At 39.8% G+C, this 25,171-nt stretch overlaps 1 protein-coding gene across 3 annotated transcripts in view; it reads right to left on the reverse strand.

The window, feature by feature from the left end:
- FAM168A (family with sequence similarity 168 member A) overlaps positions 1 to 24,302 on the reverse strand; it is a 186,436-nt gene extending 162,134 nt beyond the window's left edge. Inside the window, exon 1 of one of the 3 annotated variants that reach the window (XM_077866946.1) lies at positions 24,020 to 24,302. The gene's annotated coding sequence lies outside the window, so the exon portion shown is untranslated. The remainder of the gene's footprint in view (positions 1 to 24,019) is intronic. The other 2 variants (XM_077866945.1, XM_077866944.1) reach the window with 2 other exon arrangements.
- Between the last annotated feature and the right edge of the window lie 869 nt (positions 24,303 to 25,171).

Genomic DNA, 25,171 nt, shown 5'->3' on the forward strand with positions numbered 1-25,171 from the left:
CTCAACAACTGAACCACTCAGGCCTCTAACTATGTTCTTATAATCAAATAAAATGGAGACTTAAAAACCATCCTATACAACAAATATTCTACCCCAATACCCAACAGAAAAGGCAATGATCCAGACAACATAATGCAGTCACTTATAGTAAAGGAAAACTGACATGTCCCTGAAGAAAAATCAATAAAACTGGTGCAGCACCAAAATTTAGGGCTTTCCTCACATGAAAAAAATCTTTAACCAATACACTGCAACATTCAGACACATCAATAATTAAACACATTAAAAATTTTGGTTGATGTTCCACTTAGGAAGAGTATCATCTGCATTACTGAAATGCTGTAAACAGAACCAATTTTCAGAGAAGAGATAATCTGAATATGACTACATAAAATTAAGCTTTCCAGTCTGTGAATAAAGATCCACTACTTGCCAGCCATCTGCACCTCTTTTAAATGAAAATATGCCAATGTTCTCACCTGAGAACCACCAAACGATTAATATACAATAAGCACAAGATTCGCTTGGAACTTGCCCCCAAACATGAACACACTTAGCTCGGGGCAGGGGGGCAGGGTAGGGAGAGTTAGGAATGAAACAAAATCTATATTAATTTCTGTACATATTCCTAGAAGACTTAAAGCTGGGCTTTCAACTTGAGTGTCCTCATGAGAAAGGCTACAGCCATTACCACCATCCTTACTCTTTCAACCAATTCTCCACACAATCCATAGTGTTCTAAGTTTCCTAATCAAGGAGCCTCCTTCTTCTTTGCTCTATGGACAAGATTAGACCAAGAGCTCTTCTCTAAATTCCCTTGGCCAGCCTCACAGCTGTACTTCCCCCACCCTATTCTCACCTCCACCATTCAGTTATATTCATTCACCCAATACTTTCTCTGCTCAAGAACCTTATTCTGGCCTCTTCTCTTCACTGTCCCAACAGCTAACATAAAACTCATCAAAATATCTCCTTTATACAGTTCAAGCAAAGTTCAAAATTTCTCTCTTAAGATGGTATAGTTAATTCTCACTAAGCCCTCCTTAATCTAACTATGAAAGTCACATATTATCTCACCTAGCACTTTTCAATCTAAAAGGCATTTTCACATCTATTATCTCATTTGAGCCTCACAACAGATGAGAAAATCAGCTATTATTTTCCCTATCCCAAGTCTGAGCTACAGAAAGTCAGCTGTCCCAAGAAACTCAGTAAGCAACCAAGATGGAATTTCAGCAAGCTTGTATGTCACAAATCCAATGCCCTTACCACATATGCACTCACTCTTTTGACCAAGCGTGTAAATAATGAACCAGCTGTCTATATGTCCCTTAAACAAATTACCTAGTTTGGACAGCAAGTTTCTCAAGAAAAATGAACTGTCAATTTCACAGCATCAACACGAAATGCAATAATACAGTGGCACTAGAAGTCAGCCAGCTTTTAATAAATCCAATAGCCAATAATAATAGAAAGTTATTAGTAGAGTTAGTCTAAAGGAAGAAAAACAACATTTATTGAGCCTCTACTATGTTACAGGTATATACTAATTAAGCACTATCACATATATATTCTTTTCACTATCATTTAGATTAACACTATTGTTCCCAGTAAATGGGTATCATATCCCTATTTTGCAGATGAGCAAAATGAGGCTTATCCAAGGGCTAAGGGTTAGTGAATGCAGGTTAAGAGATTTATCCAAGATCACCCAATAAGTGGCAGTTCCCAGGGTACCTGGGTGGCTCAGTTAAACTGTCCAACTCTTTTTTTTTTTTAAGATTTTTATTATTTGAGAGAGAGAGAGAGCACAGGCAAGGTGAGCGGCAGAGGGATAAGCAAACTCCCCACTGAGCAGGGAGACTGATTCAAGGCTTGATCCCAGGACACTGGAATCATGATCTAAGCTGAAGGCAGACGCTAATTGACTGAGCCACCCAGGCACCTAAGCAGTCCAACTTTTGATTTCAGCTCAGTCATAAGCTCAGGGTTGTGAGACTGAGCTGCAAGGAGGGCTCCACGCCCAATTTAGGATTCTCTCTCCCTGCCCCTCCCCTGCCTCCCTCTCTAAAAAAATTTTTTTAATTTTTAAATTTTTAATTAAAAAAAATAAAAACCTAGGCTCCAAACTCCAAATCTGAAACCATTTCCAGATATTATACCACACTTTGGTACCTTTCAAAAAAAATATTTTTTTTTTTAGATTTTATTTATTTATTCATGAGAGACACAAGAGAGAGAGAGGCAGCGACACAGGCAGAGGGAGAAGCAGGCTCCAGGCAGGGAGCCCGACGTGGGACTCAATCCCGGGTCTCCAGGATCAGGTCCTGGGCTGAAGGCGGCGCTAAACCGCTGAGCCACCTGGACTGCCTGGGCTGAAGGCGGCGCTAAACCGCTGAGCCACCTGGACTGCCCAAGGTACCTTTCAAAATATTCTTAAACAGTGTATGTTTGAAAGGCCTTTAACTTTGGTAAGATAATCAAAATACTCCAAGGTATCTTACTGCTGTAGTACAAGGTTAGATGACAGGAAGAACAATCAGATATATAGATATCTACGTAGATATCTACATGTGATTGTAGTACTAATTTATGTATATTACTATAATTACTGAGCCAACTGCTATAATATCTCAGAGCTTAACAAAAAACTTCAATGTTGCTTCAGAATGTCTTATACTATAATTAAAAACCTAGCATGAGTTTTCAATCTGGTAAACTGCCTGCCACTTATTAGCTGAGGTATCTTAATTTGGTTATTTCCCCAAATTTGAATTTCTACTTACATGAAACAAAAACAATACCACTTCTCAGGGTTCTAATTAAGATTTAGAGATAATGTATTTAAAACACCTAGAGGCAATGTCTAGTACGTGGTAGCTATTATCATCCTTTACCCTCTGTGGATATATTTCCAGTAAAAATATGTAGATGGAAATTTAAAACTCAAACACATGATGTTCCAAAAATAAAGGGATGTTCGGTAGTGTAGAAAATAAATATTCAGGTAATTTAATTTTTTATTTTCATCCAGATACTTTAGCATCGAATACACAAAACCTTTAAAAAAACAAAAATCCCAGATGACAATCAAAACCAAACTCAGCTATTTTTCTCTGAATCCCTAAGCAGAATTTCTTCCCTGTTCAGAAGATCCTCTAGTTACCTAGTAACCACCTGCCAGTCCCAAACTAAAGAAAATTGGCTCTGCACTGGGCTAATTACCCAACCAGTCTGAACAATCTAAAACGAAGTCTAGAATAAAGGGAATTGTCAGCCAGAATGTTAGTGAAATTATCCACAACAGGAGACCTGAGAATCCAAATACCACCGGGCAGTTATTTCCATGAGAATAAAATCACAATTTATGAGCCCTGCAAATTATACCATTATTAAAACAAACATCCCATTGAGGCTACAGCTATCAGATAAATGGCTTTATTGTCCCTATTGTTTCATCCACTGCAGCAAAGAGGTGCAAACTGAATGAGTAGTTACCAGAAGCAGCAATTTCTAGGAAATTACAATGCAGACCTCCATCTTAAAGTTCCCTTTGTATTGGGCTGTAAACGCTCTGAAGGAAGAGAGGAACAGAGAATCAACTCTTCTCCACTGCCCCCAAACTCAAAGACCCTGACAACTTTACAAGCAGAACTCACCAGTTTCCCCCATGTTTTCCCATTTGTTTCCCCATCGCCCTGCCACCCTCAGTAAGTCATTTCCAGGCTTGCCCAGGAGGAAGAACCTGAACTAAGGAAATCTACTTTATTCACTCAGAAACGTTTAGACAATTCTCCAACCCAAATAAACACAAATAGAAAAGACAAGAAAATGGCCCCCAGTTTCCCTGACTCCCACAGTACAAAATATCTCCAGCTACAGCAATGAGACTTAATAAGAAAGTACAAAAACATGGAATTGGCTCCTCCCATTATTAGGGGAAAAAATCCCTTTACAGTAATGGCTAGCATCATAAACTTCCAACTTCATTTCCAGACTTAAATGAGAAATCTGAGACTAGCTAACAGCTAGCCTGGGCCAAACTGCATCAAGGAATGAGGAAGGCAAAAGTAATCCTTTCAGTAATAGCTCACTTGAACTCCACAAGTCTATACCAATTTTGGAAATGGAAGGAAGGAAACTAAGCATCACAGGGCACCTGCTATATGCCAACCACTGCACACTCATTATTTATAATCCTCACAATAACCGTCTAAGGCAGACTAGATATCCATTATTGACAGATGAGAATTTTAGGCTCAGAGAAATTAAATAACTTGTCCAAGGTGACACAGCTACTAACATAAGATTTGAATTTAAGTTTCTCTGACTTTAAATTCAAAGCACTTTTAACCTTTGTTTTTTGCTTTTTTGTACTATTAGTAAAACCTAATATATTTTGAAAAAAAATCTGTTATATGTCATGTTTAATGCTGCCTGAGCCTTTTACAAAGTTCTAACAATGCAAGGCAGTCATGCAATGATGCATATGAACTAAGACTTCCATCATACAATCCATTTTCAAATTCTCCTTTAGCCCTCAGAACAAATTTGTGTGGTATGATCCTTCCCAACTTTATATGTGAGAAAACTTTATGTGTGAGGCTCAGAAAGATTTTATGATTTGCCCGACACAGCAAGGATACTAAAACTCAGAACTCTGACTACAAACTCATTGCTCATGCAGCTTTATCACAATGCCAGACTTAAACATAGGCATCAGGAATTCAAAAATCTTCTGTGGAGTTCTCTGCTTATTTATGAAGAACATTTGTTCATAATTAATAGCATGTGAACACTGGGCATAGAAGAGGGAAGGATGGTAACCAAAAGCCCTTTAGTGCCTCAAGCTGCCCTGTTAAAAGCTCATTCAGTGGGAGAGGACAACAAGGTTTAAGGTGATAGAAAAGCATTTTGGAGCTCTGAACTCCTAAATGTATTCTAGACCACTAAATGAAAGCTGCACTGGTAATACTGACTTTCAATGACTGAGGGCTACTATGAGTCAGACACCATGCCAGGCTTTCCTATTCCTATCTTCCTTATGGTCTTTTTGACAAGTGAAAGGGCTCCTATTTTACAGATTAGCAAACTAGGCTGAGAGATGATATGACTTGTCCAAAGATGCCCAACTAGTTCAGTGGCAGCTGAATCCTGATTGGTTTGACTTCTAGACCATCTTAAAACTATAAAACAGAAAGCAGATCACTGGTTGCCTGGATGGGGAATCAGGGAGAACAGGAGGAAAGTACTGCATAAGGGTGCCAGGAAACTTTGGGGAAGTGATGGATATATTCATATCTGAATTGTAGTGATGGTCTCACAGGTATATACATATGTCAAAACTATATTAAATTTCTGTCATTTGCTGTCAATTTTACCTCAATAAAAGATAAAGCTGTTTAGGAGGGAAAAATATATACTGCTCTTTTAGTAACTACCGACCACTTTTTAGTAACCAGAATATCTACCCTTAAATTATGTCTGATCACAGGCAAGCCAGGCCAAGGAAATCTTTCCCTGAGCAATTTAGTTTGAGACTATGTAAACTATTAGTAAAATATCACTGTGAAAGAAAGTTTTAAGTACCTAAGAGTAACAGATTTTTCCCAAATACTCTACAGCACCTCATAATACACTTCCATATAAATTAAATATTAATTGCAAAACATAGCCTGGTAATAAATAGGATAAAGAATGAAGGCTTTGGCATTACCCAACCTGGACTAAACTCATCTTTGATTCTTACAAGTAAACCTAGTCAGGCTGCTAATCTCTATACAGTTCCTCACTAATAAAATGGAAGTAATAATAACAATCTATCATTTATTAAAATTAACGACACCAAACTAAAAACACTTTATCTGATTATCTCATTTAATTCTAACAACTATACTGTAACTACCACTATATTCCCATCTCAAAGATGGATAAAATGAGTTATAGAAAGATTAAGTAACTGAAGGTCACAAAGCCAGTAAATGCCAGAACTGGGATTTAAACTCACCTTACAAAATTATTCAGAGCAATACATTTGAAGAAGTAAAATACTATTAGTGTTAGTACAATATAAATGACAGAAAGCCCCTTTTATTCTTTAAAGCAAGGTTCTCTACGAAAGTCTATTGTATTAAAAGGAAAAAGATTTTAAATATTCTACAAATTAAACTTTTAAAACTAAGGCTAGTGGTGTCCACTTTACCCAATTTTATCCCTACTTCCCAGTCTACAAAGTAACTACTATTTTTCTCTGCCTTACTAATGAGAAAATGCAATTCTGAAATGTTAAATAAACTCCTAAGTGACACAAATATAAGTCTTCTGACAAGAAATGGAGCTCTTTCCACTTGGCTTGTTGCCATCCAAGGCACTCAGAACCACACTCAATATTTTTTCAGAGACCACACCTTAAACATCTTAAGCAGTATCTTCCATAATATCAAAGAACCAGGGATCCCTGGGTGGCGCAGCGGTTTAGCGCCTGCCTTTGGCCCAGGACATGATCCTGGAGACCCGGGATCGAGTCCCACGTCGGGCTCCCTGCATGGAGCCTGCTTCTCCCTCTGCCTGTGTCTCTGCCTCTCTCTCTCTCTGTGTGTGACTATCATAAATAAATAAAATTTAAAAAACAAAACAAAACAATAAAAAGAACCAAAGTTTCGTGAACTCTAGGCTTAGAACTCTTTGCCCTAATTCATGATGCCAATAGTGTTAGTACTTAAAAAATGACATCTACGTACTAATATACCCATTCTTTTTCTCACTTATTTCTGGACTGGCTAAGAAAACTGATTCTCCAATCTGTCAAAATACTATTATCATTGAATAAGAAACAAAAACCAGGATAATATTTGTACAGAACTTTTATGAGGTTCTTCCTCATGTATTAAATCCTTGCAACTTTCAAAGGTAGATATAGACATGATTATTTTACTTTATAGGAGAAAAAACTGAAATTCAGAGTGCTTAAACAACTTTCCCCAATTCAGAGAGCTAGTTAGTGGCTGAGCCGGAGTTCAAATCTAGATCTTCTGACTCAACATCCAGAATCTTCCACACAGCAAACCTAGTCTTCTTTCAGAAATAAGCTCAGGTGTCTACTCCTCCAAGAACTCCTCCAGGAAAAAGGTACTAACACCATCCTCTTTGCTAGTTATTTTACAGCATCTATAAGACACTGAATGTAATGTATTTGTTTATACCTTTTCCTTGCTCCAGGGAGCCTCTTAGAGGCAGAGATGACATACTACTCATCTCTGTGTATTATCAGAACCTACCTAGCACATGGGGAGCCTGAGTGGCTCAAATGATTAAGCGTCTGACTCATAATCTCAGTTCAGGTCTTTTTTTTTTTTTTTTTTTTTAAGATCTTATTTATTAATGAGAGACACAGAGAGAGAGAGAGAGAGTCAGAGACACACAGGCGGAGGGAGAAGCAGGCTCCAGGCAGGGAGCCTGATGTGGGACTCGATCTTGGGACTCCAGGATCAGGCCCTAGGCCGAAGGCAGGCACTCAACCATTGAGCCACCCAGGCGTCCTCAGTTTAGGTCTTGATCTCAGGGTCATTAGTTCAACCCCTACGTTGGGCTCCACACTGGGTGAACCTACATGGAAAGGAAAAGGAAAAGGAAGGGAGAAAGGAAAGGAAAGGAGAAAGGAAAAAGGAAAGGAGAAAGGAAAAAGGAAAGGAGAAAGGAGAGAGGAAAGGAGAAAGGAAAGGAGAAAGAAGGGAAGGGGGAAGGAGAAAGGGAAGGGAAGAAGAAAGGGAAGGGAAGGAGAAAGGGAAGGGGAGGGAAGGGGAGGGGAGGGGAGGGGAGGGGAAGGGAAGGGAAGGGAAGGGAAGGGAAGGGAAGGGAAGGGAAGGGAAGGGAAGGGAAGGGAAGGAAACCTACCTATCACAGAGCATGACACTCATGTTAATTAAATAAATACAACCATAAATGATTATTGTTATCTTCTACTAAGACTCTAGTTAGCAAAACCTCTTTTGGGAGCCATAATTTAAATTACTTGTCAGGAACCACTAAGGGCTTAACAAGGCAGTCATAAAACTCCACATTTCCTAAAGTCTCAGTCATTCTACCACCATAATTGATAACTCAAATCCTATATTTAGGGCCAAAAAATCAAATGCACAAGCTGAGTACTGATAAAATTTAGTTTTGTACCATTTGTTTTGTGTTATCTAAAAGTTAAAGTTGACCAAAAAGTTAATAAAGAGGAAACCTGGAAGCACAGAAAAGAACTAAGAGTTAGAAAGGCAATAAAAAAGGTCCCAAACTTCTTCATTTCCCAATATAACCTTCACTCATTTCTAGTGAGATTCTAGGATCTGTCACAAATCAAGTTTTGAGTATCTACATGTTTATTGCATACACAGCTCCAGTGACCCAACTATGGGCAAAGAATAGAGGAACGCTGCATGACAGCGGACTATAGTAGAGACAACACAAGGCGGGGGGGGGGGGGGGGGGGGGGGGGGTTGGCAATGGCCACAACAGAAAAGCTTATGTTCAATCTCCCCTCAGAACTGATGTTCCAGGCTGTTTAAACATGCTGGCAGGAAGGTAAAATAACGCTCAGTACTACAACTTGCCTAACCTACCTCTTCTATTCTCCCCTGCCCAATCACAGTAAAAAACCAGAATCATTATGCAACATTACTTAGCAGTGTTTTCTTCTGCATCTTTTTCTTCTGCAAATTCTCCAGGCTATGGGTAGGAAGACTAAATACACATACAGAACCACTTTTATGCACAGGTAGGCACAGTTCTTTAAAGGCCATTTCATACCTTTCCTTCACCACAAAGTGGTAAAAAAATAAGTACCAAGCCCAATGATTTTCTAACATCCAGAGAAACCTATGAAACTGCTCAACTCTACAGCATTTTGGTTTTACTAAGCCAAGGAAAAATCAACTGCATTCATGCTGGCTTTCAAAACAGTACTGTTAGTAAAGGTATAACAAAATCATCTCCTCCCTCAGTAAGAAATAAGTAAAGCCTGGAAACACAATCATACAAATAAATAAAACTATACCATCTTATATTGAATGAAGGCAGTAATACCATACTGTAATAGTATCTTTGTATTCTTTATAACCATGCCAAAAAAAGAGAACTAGTTTCAGTTTCACTAAAGAATGTTCTTGATGAAGCCACAAAAATAATTTTATTAATCTCAATTATTACATCTTTTTAATATTCTGTGATGAAATAGGAAGTATGCATAAAGAACCTCTCCTGCATACTAAAGTACAAGAATTGTCTCAAAAACACTAAAGAACTTGTGCAATTAAGTTTCAGGCTGAACTAGCAGCTTTTTCCATGAAACACCATTTTTATTTGAAAGAACAACTAACAGACAAACTATGATTATTCAGACTTCAATGTTCAGCAGACATTTTTTCAAAAATAAACAATGTGAGTCTCAGGGCATGGAAAACTCATTATTTCTTGTCAATGATAAAAATTTGAGCTTTGAAGAAAGAATTAGAAAAGATTTGTCTGGGTAGCCCGGATGGCTCAGTGGTTTAGCGCCGCCTTCAGCCCAGGACCTGACCCTGGAGACCCGGGATGGAGTCCCACGTCGGGCTCCCTGCATGGAGCCTGCCTCTCCCTCTGCCTGTGTCTCTGCCCGTCTCTCTCTCTCTCTCTGTGTCTCTCATGAACAAATAAAATCTCTAAAAAAATAATAATAAACCTTTAAAAAAAAGATTTGTCTGATAAGATTGGTGGTAATATTAACAAATGAGATTTTTTAGACATTATATAATAGAATACGTCAACATTGAGAAGATCTGCATAACTCAGTAAGCCAATATTTTCCAAATGACCAATGCATGATGCTACAAAATCACACACAGGTAGAAGATCTATTCAAAGTACAAAACAGATTAATAGATTTTAACTTAACACAGTAAGAAAAGCTCACCGATATAGTTTTAGATTCTATAACATAGTGGACCTTCAAGAAATTAACAGCTGTCAAGTTTTGGTGTAGTATCAAAAAAGAATATCCACAATTATCTAAAAGAGCGATAAATTCCTTCCTTTTCCAGCCACATATCTATGTGGATATCTACGTGGATTTTCTTTATAAACTACATACAAAACAACCAATTGCAAAATACTGAAGGTAGAAACAGAAATATACCCAGTCAGGTGTCAACTATACTCCAATTAAAATAAATATAAATCTATCTATATCCAGACAGTAAAAGGATATGGAAAAATGTAAAATATTCTTCTAATAGTTCTGACTTGGGATAACATATTTTCATTGAAATATGCTAATACTTATGGGATCCCTGAGTGGCGCAGCGGTTTGGCGCCTGCCTTTGGCCCAGGGCACGATCCTGGAGACCCGGGATCGAATCCCACGTCGGGCTCCCGGTGCATGGAGCCTGCTTCTCCCTCTGCCTTTGTCTCTGCCTCTCTCTCTCTCTGTGTGACTATCATAAATAAATAAAAATTAAAAAAAAAAAAAAAGAAATATGCTAATACTTAATAGATTTAATATTTCTAAATAAGTTAATACTTTTTAAATTTCTGTTTGTTTGTTTGTTTAGTAATCTTCACACCCACTGTGGGGCTTAAACACACAAAACAGCCCCAAGATGAAGAGTAGCATGCTCTTCTGACTGAGTGAGCCAAGTGTCTGCAGTTTTAATCTTTAATACAGCAAATATTGATAGATATAACCCACATATGAATGCTCTTTGTCGTCGTAATTAGTAAGAGTGAAGATATTAAAATGTTTGAGAACTGCTAATATACCAATGAGCAAAAATAACCCATTGCTACACACAAGAACATAAATAAATCAAAGTTGAGTGCAAAAAGCCAGTCATACCTTACGAAAGTTTATAAGCAGGCAAAAATAATCTGTGGTATTAGAAGTCAGAATACTGGTTATGTTGGAGGAAGGGGTAATGTTCCCTTTCTTGATCGGAGTGCTGGTTATACTTTCGGTGCATTTTTTTCTACACAGGCTACATATATCTCAGCACAATTTCTTTTTTTAATTCCAGTATAATTAACATGCAGTGTTATATTAGTTTCACGTGTACAATATAGTGATTCAACAATTCTATACAGTACTTAATACGCATCGTAATAAACGTACTCTCAATCCTCTTCACCTGTTTCACCCACACCCACCTCCCCTCAATACAACTTTTTTTTAAATTTATATGTTCTATATAAACATACACACATAAACAACCTACCTAAGGCTCATCTACAGAAGTTCTGTTAGTACTGGTTGAAGTGGAACTGGGCATGTCTCATCTTTTTTTTTTTTTTAAACAGTTCCTTGGGTGATTTGAATGTGTACCCAAATACTACTCCTCTAAGTAGATTGAAAAATACCGATCTCAGAGTTTAAAACCAGGGAAGACTTCAGAGCAAGGCAGATCAGGTTTTTAATACAAGCTTCTCTTTTCTCACTATGTAACCAAATATAAGCTACTTCTATCCCTACAAGCCTCAGTTGCTCAGTTTCTTCTTCTATAAAATAGGTGCAATACCCTATACAGGGTAAATGTGATGATTAAACTATATAATGGAGAGAAAATACCCAGTATGTTACCTACTAGAGATACTCAAGTTTTAGGCCCCTTTTGTCTTTGCATCTTTATCCACTCCTAGTCCTAGGCCAGTCAAATTTACCCTCTTGAGTCTTGATTTCTTCATCCTTAAAGAAAATAATGCAACATGACATACCTATACACTATAGGTAAAGTAAAATGCTATAAATATGTTCAGAAGATGGAGATTTTTGCTAAATTCAAAATAAAAGGACACATTAAAAAACTAGGATATGCAGGGCACCTGGATGGTCCAGTCAGTCAGGCGTCTCGCTCTTGGTTTCACCTTAGTTCACTGATTTCAGGGTGGTGAGACCGAGCCCCACATTGGGCTCTTCATTCAGTGCAAAGTCCACTGGAGATTCTCTCTCTCTCTCTGCCCCTCCCCCTTTCCCCACTCCCAACTCACAAAAGCACAAGCTCTCTAAAATAAATAAATAAGAGCAGCCCTGTGGTGCAGCAGTTTAGTGCCGCCTACAGCCCGGGGTGTAATCCAGGAGACCCGGGATCGAGTCCCATGTCAGGCTCCCTGCATGGAGCCTGCTTCCCCCTCGGCCTGTGTCTCTGCCTCTCTCTCTCTCTAAATAAATAAATAAACCTTTAAAAATAAATAAATAAATAAATAATAAATAAATAAATAAATAAAATTTTTTTAAAAAGAAAACTAGGATATGTGAAAAAATGACAAAACAAAGGCTAGAAAATATGAGTATCAGCAGAAACTGTCAAGCTTGAAGAACATGATCAAAAATCAAATCAAGGGATGCCCGGGTGGTTCAGCAGTTGCGTGCCTGCCTTCGGCTCAGGTCATGACCCCAGGATCTGAGATCAAGTCCCACATCAGGTTCCTGAGAGGAGCCTACTTCTCCCTCTGCCTATGTCTCCACCTCTCTCTGTCTGTGTCTCTCATGAATAAATGAATCGTTAATAAAAAAAAAAAAAAGTCAAATCAAGACCATAATCTTGAATCAGCCAGGGACTGAAATTTACTATAAAAAAATATATCAGGGGATCCCTGGGTGGCTCAGCGGTTTGGCGCCTGCCTTTGACCCAGGGCGCGGTCCTGTAGTCCCGGGATCGAGTCCCGCATCGGGCTCCCGGCATGGAGCCTGCTTCTCCCTCCTCCTGTGTCTCTGCCTCTCTCTCTCTCTCTATCATAAATAAATAAATAAACAAACAAACAAACAAACAAACAAACAATAAAATGTCCATATCTGGGGTGCCTGGGTGGCTCAGTCAGTTAAGCATCTAACTCTTGATTTCGGCTCAGTCTCAATCCCAGGGTCGTGGGATCAGGCTCCTCAATCGGCAGAGAGTCTGCTAGAGATTCTCTCTCTGGCCCCATGTCCCTCTGCCCCCAACATACACACGCTTGGCATGCGCATGCTCTCTCTCTCTCAAATAAATAAATATGGGCACCTGGATGGCTCAGTCAGTTAAGTGTCTGCCCTCAAAATTAGTTAAGCATCTGCCTTCGGCTCAGGTCATGATCCTGGGGTTCCTGAGATGGAGCCCTCTCCCTCTGCCCCTCCACCAACCTTGTGCTCGCTCTCATTCTCTCTCTCTCAGGTAAATAAAATCTTTAAAAAAAAAATAACATAACATGAAATAAATTTTTAAATGTCCATATCTAAGAAAAAGCACACTCTATATCATCATAAAAATAGGCATATTCTGAAAGGACCTAGGTATCTGCTTAAATAGAGGGAGGAGGAAGAGTTGTATTGGAGCTTTATAACCAAAGTGTTCTTACAATATCTTCATGCAGTGATCAATGGCCCATTTAATAAAAGGTTAAACTGGGAATCCCTGGGTGGCTTAGCGGTTTGGCACCTGCCTTTAGGCCAGGGTGTGATCCTAGAGTCCCGGGATCGAGTCCCACATCAGGCTTCCTGCATGGAGCCTGCTTCTCCTCTGTGGCTCTGTCTCTCTCTCTCTCTCTCTCTGTGTGTGTGTCTCTTATGAATAAATAAAATAAAATCTTTAAAAAAAAATAAATAAATAAAAGGTTAAACTTTTATTTTATTTTTAAGATTTTATTTATTTATTCATGAGCGACAGAGAGAGAGGTGGGGGGGCAGAGACACAGGCAGAGGGAGAAGCAGGCCCCATGTAGGGAGCCCGAGGTGGGACTCAATCCCAGGTCTCCAGGATCACACCCTGGGCTGCAGGCAGCACCAAAACACTGCGCCACCAGAGCTGCCTTAAAAGATTAAACTTTTAGATACACAAAGTAGTAAATTGACAAAGAAGTTTCTGTAACTGTTCTCTACACTAAAGATATGCACAATTTCCCAAGGCACTAAATTTTAGAATAAATAAGAAATATGAACTTGCTTTAATCTCTTTGATCTTTAACATTCTACAACTTAAAATTTGATTTCTGATAGCCTGTGAGTTAAGAATGAGAGAAGATGAGGAGCAGGATGAAGATGGGGAGGAAAAGGAAAAGGAGAAGTAATAGACTGCATGTGATCCACAAGCCTAAAATATTTTTTACTGAAAGCAACTGCCAACTCCTAAATATACCCTCTTGCTGTCTTCTACTTCTGAACCTTATGCTATACACCATTATTGTTACCAAGCCCTTTATCAATCCAATTATATTCTAAATTCCATTCTAAATAAATTTTAAAAATCACATCTGAAAAATACATATCACCTCACTCCTTATTAGAATATCATACTACTGTTTTGTCATCTATCCTCACTAGGTTCAGTTCAAAAACTAATCACTCACTACTTGTGATGCACCCTCCAGGAACTAAAACTATAAAAATGACTATGAAACAGTCCCTGCCACCAAGAAACTTCGAGTTAACTGAAGAAGCAGACAAAAATAGTTAATTTACCTAACAGAGTATTATGACAGAAGCATGTACCAGATGACCCCAGGAACAAAATGGGGGCACTTTATGGCAACCTTAAGGGTTCTGAAAGGTTTCTTAGGAGAGATGACCCAACCCAGAGGGATGAATAAAAAGAAAAATGCCATGAACAAAGGTGTGAAATTGCAAGGTATCTATAGGAACTACATGCTACTCAGTATTACCAGTCATAGAAGAGTATAGGTAGGAGAACTACATAGGGATAGGTCACAAAAGGCCTAATAGTCATGCTAAAAAGCTTAGACTTTAGAGCCTTGCTAAAGGGATTTAGGCAAGAGAATGATGTGAACATACACATCTATTGGGTACATGTTCTAGCTGCTGAGTGAAAGACTGGTTTACTAGATGGGTGATACAGAAACCAGTTAGGAACCCATTGTACTTGTCCAGGTGAGATAAGGGTCTGAACTAAGGTGGTTTAGTAGGAAAGGGGATGTGAATTCCAGAAAACACTTAGAAGGATTTCTTTTTGGCTATGAAAGATAAAGGAGAAGAAAAGACTATGGGCACAAGAATATGTAATGAAAAAGACAGTATCTTCAACAAATGGTATTGGAAAAACTGAACAATTACATGCAAAAGAATGAAACTGGACCGTTTTCTTACACCATACACAAAAATAAACTCAAAATGGATATGGACTTACATGTGACACCTGAAACCATAAAAATCCTAAAAGAAAGCACAGATAGTAATTTCTCTGACATCAGCCATAGTGAGATTTTTCTAGAAATGTCTCCTGAGGCAAGGAAACAAAAGCAAAAATAAACTATTAGGACTAAATCAAAATAAAAAGCTTCTGCACAACAAAGGGAACAAAACTAAAAGACAACCTACTGAAGGAGAAATAACATATCTAATAATCAGTACCAAAATATATAAAGAACTCATAAAAAAAAAAGAACTCATACAACACCAAAAAAATAATAATAATCCAATTTAAAAACAGACATTTCCCCAAAGAAGACATACAAATGGCCAAGAAACACATGAAAAGATGCTCAACATCACTAATCATCAGGGAAATGCACATAAAAACTACAATGAGGGATGCCTGGGTGGCTCAGCAGTTGAGTGTCTGCCTTCAGCCCAGGGTGTTACCTGGGGTCTGGGGATTCAGTCCCCATCAGGGATGGGGTCTGGGGATCGAGTCCCCATCTGGGGATCAAGTCTCATATCAGGCTCCCTGTAGGGAGCTTCTCCCTCTATGTCTCCGCCTCTCTCTCTGTTTCTCTCATGAATAAATAAATAAAATCTTAAAAAATAAAAATAAAAATAAAAACCACAATGAGATATCACCTCACGCCTATCAGAATGGCTAAAATCTAAAACACAAGAAACAACAAGTGTTGGTGAGGATGTGGAGAAAAACTGTTGGTGGGAATGCAAACTATGGAAAACAGTATATTAAGATTCCTCAAAAAGTTAAAAATAGAACTACCCTACTATCCAGTAATTTACCCAAAGAATACAAGAACAAATTTACTACCATGTATTCAAAAGGATACATGCAGCTCTATGTTTACAGCAGCATTAGTTACAATAGCCAAACTATGGAGGCAGCCCAAGGGTCCATCAACAGAGGAATGGATAAAGAAAATGTGGTATATGTGTGATATATATACACCATGGAATATTACTCAGCCATATAAAAGAATCAAATCTTGCCATCTGCAACATGGATGGATCTACAGGGTATAATGTTAAGTGTAATAAGTCAGAGAAAGACAAATACCATGATTCCACTCACATGTGGAATTTAAGAAACAAAACAAAGAAAGAAAAAAGAGATAAACTAAAAAACAGACTCTTAACTATAGAAATAGATGATGATTAACAGAAGGGAGATGGCAGGGGGAGGGGAGGACCAGTAAAACAGGTGAGGGGATTAAGAGCACACCTAGGATGAGTACTGAGTAATGTATAGAGTTGTTGAATCACTGTATATACACAGGAAACCAATCACTGTATGTTAACTATACTGGAATAAATTTTTTTTTAAAAAAGACTAATGGTACAGATTCATTAGCCAGTATGACTGAAGTGCATTTAAGTTACAAAACTACAGGAAGAAAGGATTTTAACTTTTTGTGTGGGAGGGGGTACAGAATGGAAGAAGTTAAAAGTAGACAGGGAAAATGAGCTCTGTTTTGGATCTACTGAATCTAAGGAATATCTAAATGGATGTATGTAGATGGCCAGAAGCCAGGGAGATTTACAAATCTGGAGATCAGGAGAAAGCTCTAAGATGGAGATATTTCATCAGCACACAGGTAGAAGTTAAAGCCAACAGAATGGACAAGACTACTTAAAGAAGAATCTTAAGTCCAGTGAGCCAAGGAGTCAACCCTAAGGACTACCAACATTTACTAAAAAATCAAAAATAAAGATCTCTTCTTAAATACCAGCTAGTTTCAGGAGATTCAAAAATTTCTTCCTGCTAAACAACAAACTGGGATAATCAAAACCATAAAACATGTTCATTAGTACAGCTTACCTAATGAACAAAGTAAAGATTAAGAAATTTGGTAGGAGAGGGCTTTCCAGGTAAGTGCCATCGCATCCAGAAAGAACAGGAGCATGACTATACTATCTATACTATAGTTATGTTTGAGGATTTGTTTATTTGGTCTTACGGTAGGTATACATGCTAGAAAGACCTTAAAAGAGGTACAAACTAAAGCCTACAAGGAGACTGGGAGGGAACAATCAAGGAAGATATGGTCTGAGTTCATGAACCATTCTTAAGCTCTTCTTCCACAACACATCCAAATCTCCTTCAAGTCTCAGCTCAAGCATTAATCCCTCCTAGCAACTCTCTCTTCCCTGCTCCCCAGGCAGATCAGGCCACACCAACCTCCATTCCCCCATACCCCTTGTTTGTGCCCCCACTGTAGCATTCGTCCTACTGTGCTAAGCAATGCAATGTGTCGCATGTCTGCCTCCCCAATAATTGACTATAAACTTCTTAAGAGCAGGGAATTTGGGGATCCCTGGGTGGCTCAGCGGTTTAGCGCCTGCCTTTGGCCCAGGGTGTGATCTTGGGAGTCCCGGGATCAAGTCCCACATCAGGCTCCCTGCATGGAGCCTGCTTCTCCCTCTGCCTGGGTCTTTGCCTCTCTCTCTGTGTATCTCATGAATAAATAAATAAAATATTTTTTAAAAAAGCAGGGAATTTTAATTTTTGTATCCCATATTTCCAGCACTCCCTCACTGTCATCTAATAATCATTCAATGTGTATTTGTTAAACAGATCTCTTAAACGTATCTGACACAGACAAGACTACTAACTCTTTTGCCTTGGAATGTATTGCAGCTGTGGATTTATGTTCTTTGTTTTGCTTTATTTATGATAATATTAAGATAAATGTATATTCCAAATGTAAAATGATTGTGAGGAGATACAGCCCAAGGAAACACTGAATAACAAAAGAACAGCCTAAGGGGAAAAATTAAACAATTCATAAGTAAAATAAAAATAATAGCAGTCATAGCTACCATATTAAGCACCAATTATACATATGCCAGTCAGGGTTCCAGGTTCTCTGTCCTTATCTCCTTTAACCCATACAACAAATCAACAATGGAGTATTATCTCCCTTTTACATATGCATAGATAATTTATCTCACTATACTACTCTGTCTTAGTAATAAGTTACAAGTAGAAAATTGAGTTTTGTCAGGATAATGAAGAGCAAACACTACACTGCATTCTCCACTTCAATATAGCCTCAATTATTTTATTTTGAGCTAGCCAGCACAGTAACAGTGGAACCAAGTCCCATGAATTCCTCTACACCTTCCCTGTCCCACTATATCCAACAATCTTCAAGTTTCAAGGGAGAAATTGTGAACTGTCCATATACTCCCTTCCCCAAGAAGAACCCTTCAGAAAAACAATAAACCAAATATAACAAGCTTTTCACCTCTGTGTAGGGATTTCAATTTTGTAAACTAGGAGGGGAAAAAACCCTAAGATTTATATAATCCTTTACAGCTTAAAAGGTATTTTCACATTTATTATCTCATTTGAAATCCATTTCACAGATAAGTAAACTGAAGCTCCAACAGAGTATTAATGAATTTGGATTTCACATCTCTTAAACAAAAAATTCTCGGTGGTTAGGTTGCTGAATTCCGATATGTATAAGTGAGGACTTCCCATTCATGGTACTCTCTGTACATCAGATGACAGACTCTCCTGTACGGTCAGGGTCAGGAAAGGATCAATGTACCAAGTAGTCTTTCTTGCAAAAAGAAAAAGCACAAAAATTTTGACCAAAAGAATTAGGTGACTTATTAAAATATGAAATGTAGTGCTAAGGTGATATAACAAAAAACTAGTATCTAATAAATAAAGAACTGCCAGTGAGATAGAAACTCTAAGTGCTGTTTCAAAGCTCACAAAGGCTGCTATTAACCCCTCTCATTCCTATATCCAAGTACGACTGGTCCACATCTGGATAATCTGATCAGCCATAAATGCAAACTTGCTTCCTTCTTGCTATCTAGACTACCTGTGTGTGTGTGTGTGTGTGTGTGTGTATTTATATTTCTTGCTATCTCAACTACCTGTGTGTGTGTGGGGGGGGGGTAGTCTAGATATATATATGTGCGTGTGCGTGTGCATATACACACATATTTTTTACTTACATATAAATAAGTACTGCCAGATAAATGGAATTAGACAATAAATTTGCTTCCTTTTACTTTTTGTAATTTCCAATTTCTACCATGTGCATGTTATTTTAATGCTAGAAGAAAAACGCTCTTTTAAAGTTAAAAAATAATTAAAAATAAAAAATAAAAAAATAAAGTTAAAAAATAAGAATAATCAATAAAAACAAAGCAAGTCACAGAAGAATACTTACACTATGATTCTATTTATATAAATTGCACAGATAAAAAAATATATTGTTTAGGATATGCACTTGTTTGGTAAAACTATAAAGACAAGAAAGGGAATGATGCATACAAAATTTGAGAAAGCTGTTACTTAGGAAGAGAGGAGAGACGTTCAATCACACAGGGAATCACAAGAAGCTTTAAAGATACTACAAATTTTCTTTTTAAGCGGAGCAGAAAACACAGATCTTCAATTTGTTCCATTCCTTAAAAATGTATGTTATATGCACCTTTATATATATGGTTTATTTCACAACTTAAAAAGATACAAACATGGTTGAGAAATCAGAATTTGGGAGCTATAACCCAGACTCTTCCACTTACTGTGTAACCTTAAGCCAGTCATTTAAACTCTCAGAGCAGTTTTTCTTCTTATTCTATAGATGAGAAAGCTAACAGCTAAAACATATGTTTAGTACTTTACTGATTAAAGTTCCTAGACAACAAATATGCAAATATGTACAAACATGCAAATATGCAGATAAACTGTGAGATGATAATACAAAGTAATCCCTCTTTAATAAATTATAGGACACTATACTACCAAGAACTCAACAGTAGGACATACAAGGCTATTCACATTCTAGTATCTTCCTACTTCATAGTAATGGCAGCAATATTTTTTAATGTGTACTATGTAACCAAACTGTGTTAAATACCTTCCATGGATTATTTTGTTAAATCCTCAAAACAGGGCAACCTGGGTGGCTCAGTGGTTTAGCGCCGCCTTCATACCAGGGCATGACCCCAGGGTCCCTGCATGGAGCCTGCTTCTCCCTCTGCCTGTGTCTCTGTCTCTGTCTCTCTGTCTCTGTCTCTCTCTCTCTCTCTCTGTGTCTCACAAATAAATAAATAATTCTTAAATAAATAAATAAAAACAAATCCTCAAAACAACCCTATGAAATTATTCTCTCATGCCCACTTTACAGATTAGACCATTGTGCCCAAGGTCACACAACCAGCAGTGAATGGTGCACCTACTTGAAAATCCACACCTTTAACAACCACATTAGTTATGCTTCACTTCTCTTACTACATCTAAATCACTATCTCGCCCAACAATGAAAACTCCTTGACAACTGTTTTTTGTTTATTTTCATTTCCCCTGGCATTTAGCATGTAATAAGAAATAAATATTGAACAAATAGTTCATATAGGTATAGTGTTCTCGGGGCATAAAGTTATCTCATGAACATGAACTGACTTGTTTCCCTTGACAGCCTTGTGAAGCATAAGTTTTTGTTTTGCCATCTTAATCATATTTAAATGTGCAATTTAGGAGAAATAAGTACATTCACAATGTTGTGCAACCATTAACCCTAAATATGAAAGGTTGTAATGACTATTGAAATCACCCAGCTATCAAGGGGTGGAATCGGGGATTTGAACTCAGGACTCTTCACCCATAAATTCACAGCCATTCATTCTACCAAGGGGTCTGTCTACCAGTACCTCCATCTGCTCCTTCCTTCTTACCGGAATATCAGAAGAATCAAACACTTTTAATCAAACACAAAATACATTTCCACTGTACAAGTGCCCACAGCTGTGAGGAGGGAAAATATCCACCAAGACATTTCTCTCAGGCTTGCTTTCAAAAGCTATAGTTTTAATTTTTTTTTTTTATCTTATTTATGATAGTCACACAGAGAGAGAGAGAGGCAGAGACACAGGCAGAGGGAGAAGCAGGCTCCACGCACTGGGAGCCCGATGTGGGATTCGATCCCGGGTCTCCAGGATCACGCTCTGGGCCAAAGGCAGGCGCTAAACCGCCGCGCCACCCAGGGATCCCAAAAGCTATAGTTTTAATATAAATATCTCACCTGTAGCTCAAGCCTGCAGATCTACAAAAGCAATGTCTGGACCCGAGAGTAAAGTTATGAGGAGAAATGCTTGCATTAGTTAAATTACGCTCATCGAATTACAGATAACTACTCAAACCTGGTTTTTATCTTAATAGAGCTTCCTTATAACAAAACACTTTGAAGGATAAGGCCAATCTGCCATTATTCTGTCCATTTTGGAACTACAAAAAAAAAAAAAAATCCTAAATATTGAGCTAAACATTTTTATGTGCTCAACTGTCAAAGCCAAAGAAAATGGTTTGTTTAAGAGCTGAACTCTGAAGCTCGAAAACAGAATCATTTGATCCTGTTGATGCCAATTTTATCCGCTTTACATCCCTCCCCATGTTATCTCAGTCTGAGCTCTAATCAACAGCCACTTCATGTTTAACATATCATAGTTAATGCAATTAAGTGCAGAAAATTGTTTCCCTAAAGCTGTTTCCCTCAGTTATACCCTTCTTTACCTTCCACCATCACCATTCTGCCATAAAAATGATATGCTTATCATTGAAGCTTTAAATAAAATTGCTGATGAATAGATGGAGACATTGTTGCTGCAGTTAAATGTAATGTGCCTACATCAACACCAACCCTTAAAAAATAAAATAAAAATGATTCTATATGCTTTATTTATCCATATCTGACAGAATTCTGACCACTTGAATTCCTTCAGAAGAAAATTCAATCTATAGAAATATAGTCCAATTATTTTAAATCTTATCAAGTAATGCCAAAAGAGAATCAAATGAAAAACTCCATCAATACCAAACCATTTCACCAATGAATATTTATGACATTTCCATATTTCCTGTCTTCTCTCTGTTTACATAAAGCGGTGGTGCCAAGATTCATCTCAGGATTATTAGCCTGCAATACAATGATGGGCCTAATTGCCTTGCAAACCAGGACACCAATAAATGGAGTCTTCAGACAATCAATTTTAAGAGGAGAAAAAAAAAAAAAAAAAAAAAGGCCTAACCTCTTTCTACATACATACACGTTGCCTGACTAGGAAATAAATTCAGCCTCATATTTTTCAGGTTCATTCATGGGTTCTCAAGCAAGGAATGCTCCCTTAAATACCTCAAGCTCATCAAATCTATTTAATTCCAAATTCCAGGACTAATTTTTAAATGCACCAAGGGGAGGGCGGAAAGGAGAAGGCAGAGACATCATACAGAAAGATATATATCACATTCCAGTTTTATCTTCTCCACCTTTAGTCCAAGAAATTTTTTTCCCCAAAACTTTCTTTTTATGATAAATGAATAGAAAACACCCTCCCCCTGATTAATTCTACTTTAACTGAAGCCCCTCTTAACTTTACCCTTCAGGTTGATTTACTTCCAAAATACGATACTAATATAAATGAAACTAAAAAGACTGAACTAACAGCTTAAAATGTCGTCTAGGAAAGAGAATCTTTAATGTACCTTCTCTGTCCCCTGCAAAGTTCCTTCTGATTATTGTCCCTCCCCCAACCACAGCCTCCAGAGCTGTCCATTTAAGTCCAATCCCTTACCCTCTTATGTCTCTTGGAGGACATCAGAATCTTTCCTAACATCATCCAACCCACCTCTTCCCAGCCCTGCTCACTGCCCCATTCCATCCTCCCTGCCCCGTCCATACCTGCAACTCCAGGTCTCTCACTCCTTAAAAAGCCTCTTTGCCACCTTACCATCAGCAACCACCTCTCCAGTCCTACCAGTTCATCTAAGACACTGCTTCTCCAAAAATTCCTCTGCCACCTTGGCCAAGGGACATTTTCTTCAAGATGCCATCTCCCTACCTTGTTCACCACCTGCCACTTTCAGTGAGTCTAGCCCAGCAGCATCTTCTGAGCCCTCTGCCTCGACGCTGCACCCAGGGAGCCACCATGCCTTTCCGGTGGTTCTAAAATCACCCTAAATCCCATCCCTTGTGCCCCCCTCTAATTTCAATCTCTGCCTGCCCATTTTGGGCCTAACTTCTAATTTATCCCCCCCTCCTGCCAGCTCAACCATCACACTCCTCTCATTGAAAAGTCCCACCCCAACCAGTTCCTATTCCAATTCCCATAAGCACTCCCCAGAAAAACCCCAAATTCTACCTCCTTTACTCTCCTAACCTACGCTATTCCATAAGTCTCCACAAATTCCACCACCCAGAGATGGCAAGTGCCCACTTCCAGCTAAGGTCTCAACCCATGCCAAGCCCCTTACTCCCAAGCTCCTACCACCTCCATCAGTCTGCCTTAGGTCCACCCCAAATTCCACCCTCGAGAATTAACACCCCTCCCCCAGGGTCCTATCCAACCCTGCAATCCCACTGTCTATTGAAATCATCCCCCTACCCTGCACCCCTGGCTGGATCCCAAGCTGTCAACTGCTCCAAGCCAACCCCAAATCCATCACCCTCTTTCAGTCCCCTCCCCCATTAAAAGCCATCCCACTCCACTCTCCTGATCCATCTCGCCCAAAACCACCCCAAATTCCACCCCGACCTCCCAACCTCACACTCCTGTCCCATATCGGGTCAATCGCTATTAAAAGTCCCCTTCCCTTGGCGCCCCCCCACCCACTCACCCTGCAACCTGCTTGGGTCCCACCCTCACCCCACCCCCAGCCCCGCGCCAGGACAAGTCTCCCCGGCCAACCCGCCGTTCCATCGCGACCTCAACCCCCTTCCCCCAACCCACGCGGGGTCTCCACAGCCCCCACTCTCTTTCTCCGTAAGTATCACCGGCCCAGGCTCCGGGAGAGCGGACCAGGGGAGGTGGCGGGGGTGGGGGGGCGGGGGGAGGTCTCACCGGCTAGCCGCTGCAGGCGAAAACGACGGCGGAGGCGGCGATGCCCTTGTCTTCTCTGGAGGCTACAGCGGCGACGCTCTCGCTCCCTCGCCCGTGTCCAGTAAGGTGGCGGATGGCGCGCAGGGAACCGGAGCCTCCTCCTCAGACTCGGCTCTGAATCCTCTGCAGTAGCCGACCGAGAGCCCGACGGGTGGGGGGAGGGGACGTTCGGCTGCGGGCGAGGGAGGAGGAGGCGGAGGGAGGGGGCGGGGGACCGCTAAGAAGGGCGGGGAAGGAGGAGCCTGCGCGGCGCCGCGACACGTCCCACAGCCTCAGCGCGCCGGGACCACAACTCCCGGCATGCCTTGCTCCGGCCCGCGCGTGGCCTGCGCGGCCTACGCTGCCAGCCTCGCGCCTTCTGTGGAGGGGCCAAACGCTCCCCGGTTACGGACGATGTAGCGAAGTCCACCATCCGCCGTCCGCTTTTATCGACTCAAAGACCGCTTGAGCGGAAGGTGAGGTCGCCCCGTGCCCTCTTCTCCAAGTAGCGATGTTTGCGGCGTCTCCAGCCTCTTTACACGCACACCGCGACCGCCGCCGCCCCCCCGCAGCTGGACCACATTTCCCAGCATGCCCCACAGTCTCCCGCCCTCCTTCCGGACCCTTCTCAGACGCGGTACTACAGTTCCCAGGGGGTGTGGTGCCTGTGAAATGCTGGGAGATGCAGTTCTTGGTTCCTCCTCCATGTTAAGAAAAAGAAGTGAAAGAGAGGAAAAAGGATAGGAATATGCCAATCCACTGAGGATAGGCCTAGTGGGGATAGATCACCCGAGTCTGTATTCTCTTCGCCATCACCGTTGCCACTATCGCACCAGAGCTGATGCACCAGCTTCCTCCTGGTCTCCCTGCAAATCAGAGGACGTTTTGGCAACTGAAATCCAAATGTCAAAAGATACTTTTTAACCCAGCTCCATTACTTTCAATTCTTTACCTTAAAAAGAGAATGAAACATTTTGGAAAAGGAATCCCTGGGTGGCTCAGCGGTTGAGCATCTGCCTTCGGCTCAGGGCTTGATCCCGGGATCAAGTCCAATATTGGGCTCCTTGCATGGAGCCTGCTTCTCCTGTCTCTGCCTCTCTCTGTGTCTCTCATGAATAAGTAAATAAAATGTTA

This window comes from Canis aureus, chromosome 23 (assembly GCF_053574225.1).
Source record: "Canis aureus isolate CA01 chromosome 23, VMU_Caureus_v.1.0, whole genome shotgun sequence".
Lineage (NCBI taxonomy): Eukaryota > Metazoa > Chordata > Mammalia > Carnivora > Canidae > Canis > Canis aureus.